Below are 17,728 nucleotides of genomic sequence, written 5' to 3' on the forward strand. Positions count from 1 at the left end.
TGTTAACAGGTGAGGATGAGAGAGTTCACAGATGAATCTTAATGACGGCTCTGAGCGGAAGGCACGAAGCTGTAGCTGAGCACCTCCAATGAAGGGAAGTTCAGCTGGGCAGATGAGGCATGTGACCCTCTGCCATCCAAGAGGAAGATATTTTTAGGCAGGCAGGTTTTAAGGCAGCCAGCCTGAGAGAGTTGGTTTGATGGGCTGCTTTCAGCTGCACAGCAAGAACAAGCCACAGGCAGGGCAGTCTTGTCTGACTGGAGCCAACTTTCACACTATGACCTGAATAAAATCAGCAGTTGAAACTCGACTAGAGAAGAAAGGAAGTAGTCTGCTGATAGCACTATTTTTAAAAAAATGCATTTGCTTTGAGCCTGAGTCTGTCATTTGAAATAGAGGTACCCAGCTATCATTCTGGGTAGCTGAGAGTTCACACTCTGGAGTCACCACCTACTAACTCTGTAATATGGGGTAAGTAGTATGTTGAATTATATGCGTTTGCTGATATTTGACCTTTTTTGATCTACAAAAATAGGAATTCCACATGGTTGACCCAATAACTTACTCTCTTTTCCTTGTTTTCCTCATGTGTGAAATACGGATAGCCACCAACCTTTCAAGGACAATGAGTACCAAATAAGAGGAGACACAGAAGGAGCTCAGAGCAGTCCTTGGCTCACAGTTGGTGCTCAGCGATGTCGGCTATGCTGCCACCACCAGCACTGCTGATGAAGAAGGAAGCAGGGCCATTAGACTGCATCTGCTGGACCTAAGGGGCCCAGACTCTTCCTGGGACATGGGACATGGACAAACCAAGGTGAATCGGCCCCTTTAGCTGAACTGCAGAATTTCATTCTAATCCCAGGGTGAGAGAAGGAAAATAGGTTCATACCATGGATTTTTCAGGTCATTTTGAGACTGAATGTTTGTTTTTCCTCCCAACACAATCAATTCTAAAACATCGCAAAGTGCTTTTATGATGGGGTTTTGCTCTGTCGACATAGAGCCCTAGTTTTAGTCTTACATCTGTTTGTAGCAACCACACAAGGTGACCGTGTTAGTCAATTTATATATATACACGTACATTGTAAAGCACATATGAAACAGATGAGATAGCATCATTATTTTCAGAATACAAAAAAGTTACATTGAATTTTTTCTCTCAGTAACTAACCGGAAGCAATAAAAAGAGACAAAAACATCTGCGGTATTGTCATCGTAATTAAATAAAATGTATTAAATAAATTCACTTGAGCTTGAGCTCAAGGATTTTAGGAAACGGCTTCCCTAAACATAAGGAGGGAAATACATCTTTATTTAGGTCTCCTTATATCTTTCTTCCCTATTACACTCCTCTGTTTTGTCTTTTCAGGTTTATTCCCTTGAGCAAAATCAATCTGTTCATGAAAAAACAGAGAACACTGCAATCCTTAAGTAAAATAATAGCTGGGGGACCGTTGGACTCCAAGGCCAGCACCTCCCCACTGCACAGATCCCACAGATTTGATGTCAGAAATCTAAAGAAGAAAAGAAAAGAAAATAACATTGAACCTGGTTTGGTTTAAACTCTCTCTTAAGCAGGCCTCTTTCAAATGTGAGAAAGTTCAGCTCTCAACATGTATTAACAAAAGGTGTTTACAACAGAATGCCTGGTTGTGCCTAATAATGGCTTTGCTCTTTGAATTAATTCCTTCCTGGTGACAAAGGCTGAGCTTTTGAACTTCTGGGTATGGTTAGGCAGGGCATTTTTGCTTGGCTTGGCTCTCTTAAATGAGTAGAAAAGGCTTGGTTGGGCACCTGGTATTTTGTGGCCAGTAATTATGTTACAATTGTTACTGTGCATCACCGAAACTTCATTTTTTGACCAAAAGCCAACTGTACTCTTTAAAACAAACCTCTTTTGAAAGTCTAGTGTGCTTTGAAATAATTTTAAAATCCATCTGTAAATAGGGTTTGGCACAAGTCAGTTTGTTAAAGATAATGTTTTGCTTTAACATAGTATCCCTTTGCCTGCCCCTTGTCTGAGTCTCTTCAGCTCTTACAAGCAGTATGTAACCTTTCCACTTAAGCCATCTCAATGCTTCCTTCCCCTTCATCAGTGTGGCTGTAATGTGCATGACATCCCTCCAGGGAACAGATTTACTCTAGGGTGTGTGCTCATAACTGAGTCAGGGTGATAAACACTTAAATAGCAGAGAAATCCACATTTAGAAGACCAGTAAGTTATCTATATGGGCAGGCTTTCCCAGCTGTGGGTCTTCTGAGACAACCAGGTCCTCAATTCTTAACTGAAAACTTGATCAAGCCATCAGGGTGGAGCCATAGGGTTGAAGTGGGTGGGTGGTGATATACATTTAAAGACCCATCAGGCAGGAGGGGTTCTCAAATACAAGAACTCCCATCAATGCCTCCTCTCCTCACTGTTAGTTTCAGAACAATAACACAGATACTCACCTCACAAGGACCTGGTGAAGTTAATTGTGATACACATGTGATTGAGAAACGGGTTTTTCTCTTGGTATTCCCCTACTTACTCCCCCCTGTCTCAAGCAGGGGGGCCCTGGACGGCAGGCCCTGTTGCAATGCCTGAAGGTGGGGAAATGATGTGACAGGATAAACAGCAAGACAAGAACATCAACTTCTGTGAGTTGTGTTTTGTGTTACAAAAACTCTCAGAGGACCAGGCGCAGTGGCTCACGTCTGTAATCCTAGCTCTCTGGGAGGCTGAGGTGGGAAGATTGCTTGAGCTCTGGAGTTCAAGACTAGCCTGAGCAAAGGTAAGACCCCATCTCTACTAAAAATAGGAAAAATTAGCCGGGCGTGGTGGTGGTTGCCTGTAGTCCCAGCTACTAGGGAGGCTGAGGCAGGAGGATTACTTGAGTCCAGGAGTTTGAGGTTGCTGTGAGCTAGCTGACGCCATGGCATTCTACCCAGGGCAACTAAGCTGCCTCAAAACAAAAACAAAAAACCCAAAAAGGTAACTGAAACCCCCCTTCTCACTCTTTCCCCTTAAAAAAATACTCTCAGAAGACTTCAGAGGATTTGAAGCACAGCCCAAGTATTTGGAAGAAAAAGGTTTGAGGAGAGTGGGGCTTCTTTGGAGGACTAGAAACACTCCCCTCTGCCAGGTGGGAGGAAAGTAGATGAAAGAGGGCAAAGGCATGGGTAGGCCCTTCCCTGCCACCCTGCCCTTCTACCTCAGGGAGGCAGCAAGCCTGGGGAGAAGAATGGCTGTGTGGCGTGGGCCTACAGAACTTCCCAAACCCTGGAGTGGCCCCAAAGTAGCAGGGAGCTGTCAGATATGATGGGCTACATAAACAGGAAGGAGGTACAGATGTGTATCAGTAAAAGAAGACCAGAAGGAACTGTGGACATCTTGGTTGGTATTCCCTCAAAGAGCTGACTCAAGGAAAAATGAATTTCCCAATACCTTGGCACTAACTAACCACCCTCATCTTACCTCAAACCTAGACACATAAAGATAGAGAAATACCAAAATGGTGGGAGTCATTGCTGACACCTTCCAACATAGGGTGGGGGCTTGAAATATAAATTAGGTTGATTACTAGAGGAATAAAGATAGATTTCTAGCATACCTGAGTTTGTACACTGAGATATGTGCATCCAGTTTGAGCTTTTGGGGAAGACAGGATGGTGTAGTGCAGAGACCACTAATCTGAGAGTGAGAGAAGAAAAGCTCTGTCACTTACTATTCTGGGTTTCAGGGTCCCTATCAAATATGGATAAAAAAATCTCTCTCTTGACAACTCCTAGTACTGCTGTGAAGAATGGGATGCCATACGTGGATGTCACAAAATACAGGGCAAGGCAATAAGGCAGCCTACATAGTATCAAATGCAAAGCATAATCAGAAGAAAAATAATAGATAATAATTCCAACATGTAGGGACTTGTAGAAAAACTGGCTAGATACTCATCAATTTCATTTTCTCTTCTTGGCACACAAAAATGCATTTCCCAGCCTCCCTTGCAGTTAAAATAGGGCCATGCGATTGAATTCTGGCTAATGGGATTTGGTAGAAGTAATGGACAGTGCTTGTAGACTTAGCCATAAATCCTGCTGTGTGGTCTTATACACACTCCCTTTTCCCTCTGGCAACTGTTGAGGCCAAATGTTGAAGATGATGGCATTTTAAAATGAAAGGAGCCTGAATCCTTAAGTTACCACTTGGAGGAGTTGCCTAGGAGAGCCCCTTACCTATGCTGGATTGTGATACACGATATAAACTTTTTTTTTTTTTTTTTTGAGACAAGAGTCTCACTCTGTTGCCCCGGCTAGAGTGCCGGGGTGTCAGCCTAGCTCACAGCAACTCAAACTTCTGGGCTTAAGTGATCCTCCTGCCTCAGCCTCCCAGAGTGCTAGGATTACAGGCGTGAACCACCATGCCCGGCCAATATAAACTTTTATTTGGGGGTTTTATGTTAATGCAGCCTATGCAGCCTATCCTAACTAACACCATGCTATAATAATAAGGCAATAGGCCGGGTGCGGTGGCTCACGCCTATAATCCTAGCTTTGGGAGACTGAGGTGGGAGGATTGCTTGAGCTCAGGAGTTTGAGACCAGCCTGAGCAAGAGCAAGACCCTGTCTTTACTAAAAATAGAAAAAATTAGCCAGTCAACTAAAAATGAAAAAACAAATTAGCCAGGCATGGTGGTACATGCCTGTAGTCCCAGCTACTTGGGAGGCTGAGGCAGGAGGATCACTTGAGCCCAGGAGTTTGAGGTTGCTGTGAGCTAGGCTGATGCCACGGCACTCACTCTAGCCTGGGCAACAAAGCGAGACTCTGTCTCCAAAAAATAAGATAACAATAGAATATATACTCATGCACATCAGGTATATATACATATACATATACATATACATATACATATACATATACATATACATATACATATACATGAGATGTCCCAAGGAGTGGTTCAGTGGTTCCTTTTATATTATGAAGAACATAAAAGTTCAGTTTGTGCTGTTCTTGGGCAAAAATGTCATAAGCACAAGTTTGTGTCTGGCTTGGTCAGTGGAAGTATGTTCACCTAGAAAGCTGGGAGAAATCTCTCACTGGAGTTGACAGACATCCAGGCCCTCTGCACTAGTTCATGTCAGCTGCTGAGGTTTTACTTCATGTGATCTCTGCATCAGTCTCAGCTGGGAGACAGCCCCATCCCTCCTCATCTCAAACTCTCCAGGGACACTCGGCATTCTAACAGGGAGGACCCATGAGATGCTCTCGGATCCAGGCAATGCGGGAAACCTGTTCTGCGGGGAGCACAGCTGCTACAAAACATCTCAAAGCAGTAGGTTTTTGCATGTTTGCTTATTGCTACGTCCATTCCCCAAACAGCTCAAACATGCACATATTTGCTGCTTAACTTCTGCTAAATCCATCAGAGCAATTGATTCTATTGACTGCTTAGAGACCAAAACCTCCCTGCAGCCCTAGAGGCTGCCCAATTGCAGACGGCAGGACAGTGGGGCTTTCCCTAGAAACCACACTGTGTTTGTCCAGGGCTGGTAAGAAAGCCTAGTTATCTTCGAGGTCTTGGGCTTCAAATTACCTTTGCTGCATGCCCGGTCACCACCCCTCTCTGGATACGGCTTTATTCTAACGCCTTTAGACCAGTGAGAAGGATCCCAAGGGAGTGCTGGGCACTTTATTCCTCCACTTAACAAAGACTACCCTCCTTCAGACTGGTTAGTTGGCTTTGATCCATGGCAGAGAATCCTGCCTAGTGGACGCCTCTGGCCAATGGCCATACAGGCCAAGGGAGGAACCATGAATACAGTGGGAAATCTGTCAGCACAACCGAGCGAAATCTGAAAGCTCCCCATCCTACTGGAGGCTGCTAAGTGTCCCTGTAGCGTTAGCTTCAAATAAATGGTACTGACCTTCAGACAAAGAAAGTATTAATATACTTTCTGGCCAGGGATAGTAGCTCATGCCTGTAATCCTAGCACTTTGGGAGGCCAAAGCAGGAGGATTGTTTGAGCGCAGGAGTTTGAAGTTGCTGTGAGCTATGATCGTACAACTGCATTCCAGCCTGGGCAACAGAGTGAGACCCTGTCTCAAAATAAAAATAAAAATAAAATATGTATAAACACACATCCATATACTTTCTATAGGTGTTATTGCACTGAAAATTGGTAACCTGAAGAATAAAGATACTTTAACTATTTTTAATTGTTGCTTCCTAAGATAAAGGCTTTTAAGTCATAAAACTAATGATTTTTTAAATCATAAAACTAATGTGCTTATTATAGTAAATTTGCAAAGTACAGGAAAGTATATACAATGGTTTAAAAACACTTAGCTTCTGCCTTGTGACAGAGTTACCTAAGTACAAGTTTATGCCTACCCTTTATATTATATGTTTCTTGAGGGAAGAAATCATAGCATTCCTTCACCTTTTATGCCTCACAACGCCCAGCACAAACATTGTTTGAGAATGAATGTAACAACATTCAATGAATTTAGGAAAGTTGTTGTTCTTACTACCTTTGTGGATCAGATTCTCTAAGGTTGAAACAAAATAAAAAATATACCTGCATCTTGTACCATCCTGGAATAAATAATAGAGAGTACCAATACACACACACACACACACACACACACACACACACACACACACAAAACAAAACCAAAAAACCTTACACTCAGGTAGAGTGAAGCATAAGACTATGGACTCTGAAGTCACACAGATGTGGGCTGGAATCCATCTCTGATCATTATTAGCAGTGTGTCCACAGGCAAGTTGTTTAAACATCCCGAGTCTCTGGTTTGATAGGGGCTCTGTTCTGAATTGCCTTCACTCCTGGACGTATGGTGATGGAGTGATTGCTACCTGACAAGTCGATAATTGCCCTAGTAGGGCGACCAACCATCCAGTCTGCCTGGAACTGTACCAATTTTAGCATTGACGTTCCCATGCCTCAGGAAACTCCTCTATCTTAGGCTAATCGTGATGGTTGGTCATCCTACGGAAAAGTTGGACACATCACATACTGGCTTTTAACGCTTCTGTGTAGAAGCAAAACACAACATTTCTGCTCGTTTCAGTGACACAAACAAGTCACATGGCTACAGAGAACTCCAAGGAGTGGGGAAGTACCATTCTACAATGTCCTAGGGAGGACACCTGGAAATATTTGGTCACCAGCTCTAAAGACCACTACACCTGCCCTCCTCTTCCTGCCTCCATCTGGATTTATAGTCTCCCTCATGTGACATTCAGCTCTAGCACCTGATCCTAGCACATTTCTTATCAAAAGACTTTCATTCTCCATGCTGTTCTTGAAGAACAGCATTGGCAGTAAGTTGGACAGTAGACACCAAAGACAGAATCAGCTTCTCCCTCAGTGATATCCATTCATTTATTGATTAATTAGTGGATTTATTTATTAGACAAATGCTGATTTAACCTCTATTGTGCTGGAAATGCACTATGTGATATGATGTGACCTTCAGTACAAAATATATAAATCCAGGGAAGAGTGAACTGATACTATCAAGGTTTTACTACATCATTTATAGATCTTATTTCCTCTATTATTTTGTGAACAATTTGGCATTTTCTCTCCTGCGTCTTTACAACACTCACCAAAGACTGAATTTATAGGCATAAAGTAGGTAATATTATTATATTAAAGTGATCAAACTAATAAGCTCATACCTGTTTAGCCAAAGAGCACTGCCCACCTATGCTTCCTGGTTTAGGTGCTGGGTTTGGAAAATGTCATAGGACTTAAAATTGGGAAGTTGTGATGTCCTCACATATTTGCTAGTACCTGCAGCTTGACTTTATGCCGTAAGTGTGGGGAGGAAATGGGGAAATACAGGCCAAAGGATATAAAGTAGTAAATATGTAGGATAAACAAGTCTAGAGATTTTATGTACATCATGAGGACTATAGTTAATAAATTTATATTGTATTAGGGATTTTTGTTAACTAAGTAGATTTTAGCTGCTTTTGTTATAACACATACAAAATAGCTACTTGAGATGAGAGATACACTCATTTGCTTCACTATTTTACTGTCAATATGTATCCCATAACATCATGTTGTAAATCTCAAATATACACAATTTATTCTAAAAATAAAGATAAAAATAATTTTTGAAAAGATAATAAACATTTATGATTTAAAATACAGAAAGATGAGACATAATTTTCCTTCCCCTGGATGATCTCCAGTCCTGCAGCTCTGCTTATGAGAGACTAGTTCCAGTTTCTTGTGTACCTCTAGGGATATTTGTCATAGATAGCAACTGCAAGTGGGGTGTGTATGTGTGTGTGTGTGTGTGCATGTTTGTCTCCATCTCTTTTAAAAAAGTATTAATGATAGCATGCTATATACACTATTTTGCAATGTTTAAAAAAATATATATACAGTTTTGCAATCTATTTTTTTTCATTTTAAGAATATATCTTTGCTAGGTACAGTGGCTCATGCCTGTAATCCTAGCACTTTGGGAGGCCAGGGCAGGAGGATTGCTTGAGGTCAGGAGTTTGAGACCAACCGAGGCAACATAGTGAGACCCTGTCTCTACAAAAAATAGGAAAATTATTCAGATGTGGTAGCTCATGCCACCAAGCTACTCAGGAGGCTGAGGCAGGAAGATCACTTGAACCTAAAAGTTTGAGGTTGCAGTAAGCAATGATTGACCCACTGCACTCCACTCCGGGCAATAGAGCAAGACCCTCTCCCCTAGTTCCCAAAAACCCCAACTGTAAGAATATATCTTGAGGATAGTTTTATATTAACATATTTAAATCTGCATTCTTATTTTTTTAATGAGTCTACATTACCCTATTGCAATGATATAGCATAAATTATTTAACTAGTCTCCTACAGATAGATGATTACCATTTTTTTCTTTTGTCATTATAAGCAATTCCAATAGCAAAGTCAAACAGAATTATTGGAGAAATTCATTAAGGTGAAATTGTTGGATGACAGATTATGTCCAATTTTCATTTTGACCCAAACTGCTAAACTCCCTGGTAATTTCTAAGAGGCAATATAATATAGCAAGGGTTCTCCTTCTAGAATGCTTGGGTTTGACTATTGGTTTAGCCACTTACTAGCTGTGTAACCTGGGGTACATTACTTAACAATGCTGTGCCTCAATTTCCTCATTCATAAAATAGGGGAGAATGGTAGTTGTTTCTTCACAGGGTTGTTATGAGGTTTAAATGAGAGAAATATGTGAAATAGTATAATACCTGAAACAAAGCAATTCCTGGGTAACTCTGACACAAAATAGAACATTAAACGTCAGAACAAGACAATAGAATCTCTGAGACAATGGTGGGTGACTCAGGTTATCCCATCTTGGTTTGGGCCTCTGCTTCCACCTGGTACTTCCGCATGTTGTTTCCAACTGAGGCTACATACGTAGGATGCACGGATGGGGCCTGTGTACATGCAGGGCATGGTATGTCTAAGCAGGGGTCCTCAAACTTTTTAAACAGGGGTCAGTTCACTGTCCCTCAGACTGTTGATGGGCCAGACTATAGTTTTAAAAAAACTATGAAAAAATTTCTATGCACACTGCACATATCTTATTTTGAAGTAAAAAAACAAAGGGGCAAAAACACCGGCATGTTCTAAGGGGTCTGGCCATTTCACTAGGATCAGTGTGACTTCCCTGAGGGTCAGGCCCTTGCCTTTGCTTGCTTGTCATAATAACTAACATAGAGTAAGTATGGGGCTCCAACACTAGAGCCTCCAAAGGAGTCATGTTCTAGGAGTGAAATTTAATTGGTCTACTTGTGGAGATCAATGCTGAAAGAAGTTAAGTGACTTGCCTAAGATTACACAAAAGGAAATGATGGAAGTGGAGAAAGCATTATCTTTCCATTGTTCCAAACTGTCTCCAGCTATCTCTCTGTACGTGTCTAAAGGAATGGGGTTGGCCATGATGATGCCTATGACAACAGCCAGCTAACCAATATCTACCGTGTTTCCCTGAAAATAAGACCTACCCATAAAATAAGCCCTAGCAGGATTTCTAAGCATTTGCACAATATAAGCCCTACCCCAAAAATAAGACCTAGTGATGGGCCAGGCACGGTGGCTCACGCCTGTAATCCTAGCTCTCTGGGAGGCCGAGGAGCAGATTGCTCAAGGTCAGGAGTTTGAAACCAGCCTGAGCAAGAGTGAGACCCCGTCTCTACTATAAATAGAAAGCAATTAATTGGCCAACTAATATATATAGAAAAAATTAGCCAGGCATGGTGACGCATGCCTGTAGTCCCAGCTACTCGGAGGCTGAGGCAGCAGGATTGCTTGAGCCCAGGAGTTTGAGGTTGCTGTGAGCTAGGTTGACGCTAGGGCACTCGCTCTAGCCTGGGTAACAAAATGACACTCTGTCTCAAAAAAAAAAAAAAAAAAAAGACCTAGTAATGGGCGTGGCTACGAAGCGTATATGCACAACCCATGCATTTCATCGTGGAATAAAGAAGACGAGCAGCCCTTCTCATCTGCCCCGTGAGAGCTCTATTGCTCGACATGAGATATTGGGGCCAATGGTTCTAAAAGAAATTCAGGATGGAATTCGGGGTTTGGAGAGTTATGATGATCTTCCAGAAGAACACAACTTAACTATATTTTAATAAATGTAGATTGTTGTACTGTACTTAAAAAAAATAACACATCCCCTGAAAATAAGCCCTAGGGTGTCTTCTTGAGGAAAAAATAAATATAAGACCTTGTCTTATTTTCAGGGAAACATGGTATTAAACATGATGGACCAGGCACTGTGTTAATCTATACAGGAGATTTAGTAAAGCACCTAACTCACACATCTAAATCAATTCCTGATTTTTAAAATGGTGTTCTAAATCTAGAGGCATAATTAAATCTGTATAAACCAATATAGTTATCCCAAACTCAGACCCATTTGAGGCCAAAGGCACCTCCACCTAGTATTTAGAAATTCCACACCATACCCACTGCTACTCTGACCAGCCCCCATTCCTCTCCCTCTTCCCCTACCTCACTCAAGTCTCTTTCCTGCCATCAGGACTATTGTGGGTTGAATTGTGTCCCCCTCTCCATCCTCACCAAAGAGATATGTTGAGGTCCTAATCCTCAGTACTTTAGAATGTTACTTTATTGGGAAATAGTGTCATTGCAGATGTAATTAGTTAAGATGAGGTCATACTGGAGTAGGGTGGCCCTTAATCCAGCATTACTGGTATTTATTTAAGAAGATGGCCATGTGAAGATACAGAGACAGAGGGAGAACATCACCTGAAGATAGAGACAGAGACTGGAGTGATGTGTCTCTAAACCAAGGAATGCCAATGACTGCCAGCCATTGCCAGAATCTAGGAAAGAGGCATGGAACAGTTTCTCCCTTAGAGACCTCAAAAAGAACCAACCTTGACAATACCTTCACTTTGGACCTCTAGCTTCTAGAACTGTGAGAGTACAAATTTCTGTTATTTTAAGCCACCTGGTTTGTGATACTTTGTTATGGCAGCCTAGGAAACAAATACAAGGCTGGACAGCCCTTTCTGAGGCTGGATTCCATGGAGAGATACATAGCAAAGGCTTTGACCAGCATCCTGGTTCCATCACCCTTGTCCCATGCAGCCAGTCTTACCAATCCCAACCCTGGACAGGACATGCCATCTAACTTCTGTGTTCCTGTCCCTAGGCTGTCAAAGTGATAGTAAAATTAGATGAATTGGTGATGCTGCAAAGTCATTGTCTCCAACCACAACTTGACTTTCTCTGAGCCTAAGTTATCAAGAGATTCTCAACTGGTAGGATGAGAAGAGCTCATGATTTGAAATAAAAACTTTGCCTTTTTACTTCATTTGAAATTTTAATTTCTAAAACATTAGACAATTTTTATGTTTTGCATAGGAGCATAAAGGTGGACGACATTTTCCTTTGTGCAATGTCACTTGACTGAGGTTGATGAGTAGGAAAACTTGGATTTGAATCCAGGTCTGCCTGACTCCAGAAACTGCTCTCTCCATCATGTTCCTCCACTAAAACTCCTCTTTAAATGGTCACCAAGGGCCATTTAGTTGCCAAATATGTTTTTTTCCTCATTCTTTGTTTCCATATCTTCTGTAGCACCAGTAACTGGGGACTTCCTTCTCTTTCTTGAAATTGTCTCTTTCTTCTGCATGGCTGCTTTTCTGGGCTGGTCCTCTCATTGACTGTTTCTCCTATGCCTCTACTTCCTTCTCTCTTTCCCTAGTGTGGGTGTACCCCAAGGTCATCCTGGGCCATCTTTTGACCCTATCTCTGCTCTCTCTTGGTCATTTAATCCAATCTCCTGCCATCTATTGATATAATCTTGCAAGGCATCCGAAAATCTTTCTGGCCCTGGGCTTTTCTCTGAACTTTCACATTCCTAGCTGCCTCCTAGACATCACTGCCTGATTGTCTCACTACTTTAAATTCAATATGATAAAAATAAACTCATCAACTTTCTCCGGCTAGAATTGCTGGCTCCTTACTTTTATCTTCCCATCTAGTGAAGTTAGAGATTTCTCCCTTTGTCTTCCACCTGCAATCCATGGCAAGTTCAGTCAGTTCTGACCACCCCAATGTCTATCTCTTCCCTTAGTTCCCACCACCACCTTTTCCTTCATTACTCTCACCATCTAAAAGGATCAGTACAGTGCCAGGCATCTGATGGAAACTCAGCAAACGGCAGCTATTGTTATTACACCCATCTCTCTTCCTTCTAACGTGTCGTACCTTGTGGTCAAACCAGTTCTAAAAAGCATGGTTGTGAGCATGCCACTTTCCTGCTTAGAAGCCTCCAGTGGCTTCCTACTGCCCAAAGTATAAAGTCCAAAATCATTGCCTGATATGAATCCTGTACATAACCCCCACCTATCTTTACAGCTTAATTTTTCACCATTCACTTCCCTTCATGTGCCCTTCACACAAGTTAAGTTGAATTACTATTTCTGTTAGAAACACTCCACACTCTCTCACTTCCTTTCTCACTACCTTTGTTTAGAGTCCATCTTCCTGGGGTATCCTCCTTTCTCCCTTCTCAGCACATCCAAATCCTACTTATTCTTCAAAGCTAGTACCAGTGACACTTTCATAAAGCCATGAATGAATGCTCTGTCCTGCCTGCCCACCTAGGGGTTATTGCTCCAGCCTCTGAGTTCTCATAGCCTCTCTTATGACACCTAACACTTCCTTTGTGTATTAAAGTTATTTGTATTAATAATAGACACCGTTTGTTAAAATCTTAATGTATTATCTTATTTAATCCTTGTAATGATTTTATGAAGTATATTATTTTCCCCATTTGCAGGTTAGGAAACTGAAGCATGAGAGATTAAGTAACTTCCCAAGTGGTGGAGTTGGGATTCAAATGAAGGAGCAGTCTGCTCCCAGAGCCCTCCTTGCTAACCACCACTATAGGAGAGCACTATGGTGATTTACTAGATGGGAAGTTCCCGGATGGCAAAGACCCTTGTATGTTCCATCTTTGAATCTCCCCAAATCCCTAATGCAATTTATGGCACTTTAAAGACATTCAGTGAAAAGAGGCACAGACTGGGTCAAAGGTTCCCTTTCTCTCATCAGTAGATAGGTAAATTAATGACTATTATATGGTATTTGATGCAAATACTGCAGTTCCATTTCCCCACTGCTTCCTCTCTCTTTTTCTTTCTTTTTTTGCCCCTTTTCTGCCCTCAGCCTATGGAGAAGAAAGGGTGTAAGGGCCTCTTTCTACCCTAAGGAGACTTCAGAGGAGTTCCCCGGGGCCATAGACTCCTGAGCTGCACGCAAGCTGTGGCCTTCTTCAGCTGGCAACTGCTCTACAATTTGCAACCTCAGGTTTTGCCAAAGAATGAACCTTTTGAAATAAACGCAGGGCGATGGGACCTTTTATTATCTCCAGATGGGATTGTGCAGCCTTGGAAGCTGTTGAAATAATTCTGTTGTGGCTGGGTCACACTCCTGTTATCTTCCAAAAAGAAAGTTCCTTTTACTGAGAAGTGAACTCTTCTCCCCAAATAGAGATTTTTAAAATTTGCTTTTTATTTAACCTTGTACCGCTCTTCCTATTTTAAAATAAAATTTTAGACTGGTTTGGAATACACCCCCCCCCACCCACACATACACATTCATACACACATCAAAACTGTAAAACTGTTGTTATTTTTGAGTTGTTACCCAAGATCTAGATGTTTTTTTAAAAATGGGCATGAGATCTGAAAGTGGAAATACATGTCCTTTAGGGTATTATTGGAAAAGGAAGTATGATATATGTAGTACTTTTACTTTTACTGTTAGTGGTGGGCAGCTAAGCAGTTTCAACATCCAAAGAGCCCAATAAACATCTATTGCACTAATCCCATAAATACTTACAATTTGGGCTACAACAATATAAAATATAATTTTAACATTGATAGTGCCACCTATTGGCAATGATATAAAGTATAAAATGATCACTTACATAATACGCTTTTTTATGTTTCCCAATCATTTGTGACTTATTCCCACAGAGATTCTCTGAGTAATTAAGGAGCTGGGAGGAATGCTTGGTTCCTGCAGACATGAGGAGCTAAAGTTTTCAATTGTGTTGCTCTCCACTGGGTGCCTAATAAGTGCTCAGCACTTTGGAGGATACCAGAGAAGTAAAGACATTGCCCCTGCCTTCAAAGAGTATCTTATCTAGTTGGGAAGAGGCCCACCTACCAATACAGCAAAGTAATAAATAGCATCAGGAGGCTGAAGTGGGAGGATTACTTGAGGCCAGGAGTTCAAGGCTGCAGTGTACTATGACTGTGCCTGTGAATAGCCACTGCATTCTAGCCTGGGCAACAGAGCAAGACCCTATATCTAAAAAAGCAAATAAAATAAAATAATAGATAGTCTGATATTAAAATGTGTGATGTTCATTCCATATATGTGGTTATATTTCATATTTTCTGAACCCCCAAGACAGTGTCAGGTCTCAGAACATGATACCCCAAAGTATGGCACCTTAGCATGCTGAATACTTTGAACTGAACACTGGAAAGGCCTCAGAATTAATTTCTCTCTGATCATCTCCTGCCCTCCTTGCTTCCACCCTTCTTTCTCCTCTAAAACAAATCATAGAGGCCAGAATTCCTCTTCCCCAAGGTGTGTCATAGGAACTAGAACTCCTTACCCTCAAAACAAGCCATAATACCTAGAAAATCACTCTCTCCCTTCTCCCTTTTTCCTTTGAACATCTTCATTCCAGAGGGGTCCTGCCCCATACCCAGGAGGAGGGAATGTTACACAGAGAGGCCCAGAAGAATCTGAACAGAAAGGCAGGCCTTGCTGGGCCCCGCCCGTGCTCCCCTCCAGTTTATTACCATTAGAATATACCCTTTTTGTCCAATCACATTTCTACATAGCTGTTCTTACTTCATTGAACCTAAGCATAAAAATAGATAGTTTTTCCCCCCTGGGTCTTTGTGTCTTCATTTCTGAAGGCTCCTGTGTCATTTAAAACTCTGATGAATACATTTGTTATGCTTTTCTCTTGTTAATCTGTCTTTTGTTATAGGAGTATCAGCTGTAACCCTTGTGATGGGTGAGGAAAGGTATTACTATTATACCTTTCCACCCCTACCACAGGAACAAGTCTGTTTTTCTCCTCACTTACTCTAGGCCTAGTACACCGTAGTGCCCAGCACTTATTAGGCAATTGATACATACTATGTAATAATTGAATAAGTCAGGTCTCATGGTTAGACACATGTGGCTTATAGAATATTTAAAATCAAGACTGACAAAACAGATCAGAAAATATGTGTAAACACAGGAAGTGGGGCTTAAGTTGGGTCCCAGAAAATTCCTCAAGGGATTTATAACCGAATACAGATGAAGCCATCAGTGCAGGGCAGCCTCTTGTAGTCTTGAATTTGGTTTGAATTTGAGATTTTTGTGGTTTTCTGTGCTAACTCATGCTTTTTCTTCAGGCAAGGACTGGGTTTTTGTTCAAAGTACAAAAGCAAAGGAAGAGATGGCAGATGGTCAGTAGTTTCAAACTGAAAAATAATATTCTACTCCTGGAAGTCTTACGGGTAGGAGCAATTCCTGGATTATGCAAGTAGCCTAGAAAGATTTTTCCTTTCTCTTGCCCTCCGGCCCAACTATGTAGTGGAAAGTATTCCTACAGTATTTGGCAATACGTGTCAAGAGTCTTAAAAATGATCACATCTTTTGATCTAGTACTTTTCCTTCTAAGAAAATATGCTAAGGAAATAACCAGAAATGTGAACAGAGGCTTTCTGGAACACAGGGGAAAAAAACCAAAAAAAAAAAAAAAGTGTGTACTCAATATGAAAAGTTAAGGTTTTAAAAAATTTTTTAATTAAGTTTTCTATAGATATAAGACAATTCTTACATAATATTTAAAAACATGGCACAAAATTATATATATATAGGTTATTTCTGAATAGAAGGATTTTATTCTATTGTAAGAAAAATGTTAGAAGTCTTTGAAATTTAGTTGGTGTTCTATCTCATCCATTTATTTCTGCTTTCATTGTTTTTGACTAGCGACTAGTCTTTGATTATATTATTTTACAACTATAGAGAAAGAGGTAGAAAATTGATAGTAACATTGTCAAAACCACAAAGGGTTTCAGTCTAGGTCAAGTTGCTTGTCACACAAAAATCCAATTATTGAGACAATGAGGATTGCCAAGGAAGAAAGGAATCTTTAATACGACAGAGATCTTTTTGGAGAACCAGAGAAGCTGCCTCAAATCCGTCTCTCCAGCTAAAGGATATTATGGCTTTTAAAGGAGGGGCCATGTGCCTTGGGGCAAGTTGTGGTGTATCTCACAAGGGGCTATGTGCATTGGGGGCAGATTGTGGGGGATGGTGAATCTTGGGGTCAGGAAGTCTACACTGGGCCTTCAGAATCTAAACTCCTTTATCTTGTAGAAAATCCATCATTTCATGCTGTGTATGGTGGCTCATGCCAATAATCCCAGCACTTTGGGAGGCTGAGGCAGGAGGATCACTTGAGGCCAGGAGTTTGAGTCTATCATTTCTGGGAAACAACTCAAAGGGTCAAATAGCTATTTAAAGCGAAGGATTATAAAAAACATATAGGGGTTCATGGAGCAAGCTACAGTAATGCACATATTTCCTGCCTATAACTATGTAAATGACTCCTGTTCAAGTCAATGCAAATTAATTTTGTCTGGTAGATAATATAAATCTCTGTAAATTAACTCCATTTGAACTAGCTGTAACATCTTACTGGTCCTCTCATTAATTAGTTAAGTCTTTGATGTGTTCATTTTATATTTACATAAGTCACAATTTTACCTTATTTTGAGAACTTCTTTAACACTATATGGTTCCTATTTTCTAGATTTTCTACAATAAACATGTTAATTTAGTAAACTTTTAAAATATAACATAAAGTATGTATGCATAAAAGTATGTAAGTTCACAGCTCAATGAATTTTCACAAAATCAACATACCTATAGAACCAGATCAAGGAACAAAACATCTTTACCACCCCAAAGTTGCTCTTGTGCCTCCCTCTTTGTAATTACTATCAGCCTCTCTCCCAATAGGTAAACACTATCCTGACTTCCAACATCATAGATTCGTTTTGTCTGATTTTGAACTTTATATAAATGAATCATATAATGTGTCCTCATTTGTGCCTGGCTTCCTTTACTCACCATTATGTTTATGAGACTTAACTATATT

General features: G+C 40.9%; 2 long non-coding RNA genes across 2 annotated transcripts in view; both read left to right on the forward strand.

Moving 5' to 3' along the window:
* The first annotated feature begins 229 nt into the window (after window positions 1-229).
* LOC105883031 (uncharacterized) lies at window positions 230-2,317 on the forward strand. The gene is made up of 3 exons (XR_001159606.3): window positions 230-471; window positions 606-817; window positions 1,373-2,317. It is a non-coding gene; the product is annotated as an uncharacterized LOC105883031 (long non-coding RNA).
* Window positions 2,318-2,338: 21 nt separating this feature from the next.
* LOC142872361 (uncharacterized) overlaps window positions 2,339-17,728 on the forward strand; it is a 45,613-nt gene continuing 30,223 nt past the window's right edge. The window contains exon 1 of the long non-coding RNA XR_012920577.1: window positions 2,339-2,777. This is a non-coding gene — a long non-coding RNA (uncharacterized LOC142872361). The remainder of the gene's footprint in view (window positions 2,778-17,728) is intronic.

This window comes from Microcebus murinus, chromosome 8, assembly GCF_040939455.1.
Source record: "Microcebus murinus isolate Inina chromosome 8, M.murinus_Inina_mat1.0, whole genome shotgun sequence".
NCBI lineage: Eukaryota > Metazoa > Chordata > Mammalia > Primates > Cheirogaleidae > Microcebus > Microcebus murinus.